Consider the following 1,122-nt stretch of genomic DNA (forward strand, 5'->3'; position numbering starts at 1 on the left):
TGGTGGTGGGGTGGGGGGGGGGTGTAAGTTAGGGAAGCTATTCTGGGTTATTACGGCCGGGTTCTTCAGGCATAAAGTGGACCGGGGGTGCGTTTTTAAAACCCGCCTTTTGAAGCGCAGGCGTGTAAGCAGAAGCCCAGCCCTGATATGTTCTCCCTGTGTGTGTGTGTGTTTCAGGAGCTGAACATGTTTTATTCTCACCCCCTCCCCCTTGCCTCCCCCCCTCGCCAGCAGCATCATGGCGCTGGATGTGTGACAAAACAGAGACTGTTTAATTTCCCCTTTTTTTGTGTTTTTGGGTTTTTTTTTTGTCGCCCCGTCAATGTTCCGCAACGGAAATTGACCATATTCCGTAATAGTGAGTGTACTGTGTGTATGTGTATGTGTATGTGGTTCAGCCGCTGGTTCTGTTGGACATACAGGGAGAGATCTGGACGCAGTCACTCCCTGCAGCCTCAGAAGGCTTTTTTTTAAATATATATATATATACTTTTTTTTCGTATTACAGCCAGCCTGGGTTATCTATTTGGGCTGATTTGGTTGCCTATTTGCAAATTTTCGATGTTATGCAAACGTAGCAGCAGTGCGACTGGTCCAAGGAGCTCTTTGTGGTTCTGGTCGCAGCAGAAACGCTGACCGGGAACTAACAAGTTAACCTTACACCCCCTCTACCACCTCACACACACACGCACACAAATAAACCAGCTGTTTCCCCAATCGTTCTCACTGCAGCTCGTATCTCTGAGGTTCCTTGCGGAACGCGCCTCGGCAGATTTACACCGAGGCCGTGCTTCTGACATCTGCAGCCGGGTCCCCCTACGTCGGCGTGGGGAGAAGTCGCTGGACGTGCCGCAAGAAGCCTTCGCGGCCTGAGGGACTTCGAGAAGCCCCCACCTCCCCCCCACACACACACCTCCTCCTCCCCTCTGCTGATCAAATAACCCACATGCGGTGTCGAGCTACGATCTGGTTTCGAGTTGCAGCGCAGTAATTGGAGTGTAAAGTGGAATTGTTCGTGCAGCTCGCTTTGCCCGCCAGCATCCCTGAAAAGCTTTAATCCACGGCCGTACGCCCCTCGTCTGCTGCAATAGGTCCACTGAGGCAGAACCCCCCCCCCCCCCC

General features: G+C 52.6%; 1 protein-coding gene across 1 annotated transcript in view; it reads left to right on the top strand.

Moving 5' to 3' along the window:
• Positions 1-1,122, top strand: part of calm1b (calmodulin 1b) — a 10,292-nt gene that overhangs the window by 741 nt on the left and 8,429 nt on the right. The window lies entirely within an intron of this gene.

Source organism: Kryptolebias marmoratus, linkage group LG19 (assembly GCF_001649575.2).
Source record: "Kryptolebias marmoratus isolate JLee-2015 linkage group LG19, ASM164957v2, whole genome shotgun sequence".
Lineage (NCBI taxonomy): Eukaryota > Metazoa > Chordata > Actinopteri > Cyprinodontiformes > Rivulidae > Kryptolebias > Kryptolebias marmoratus.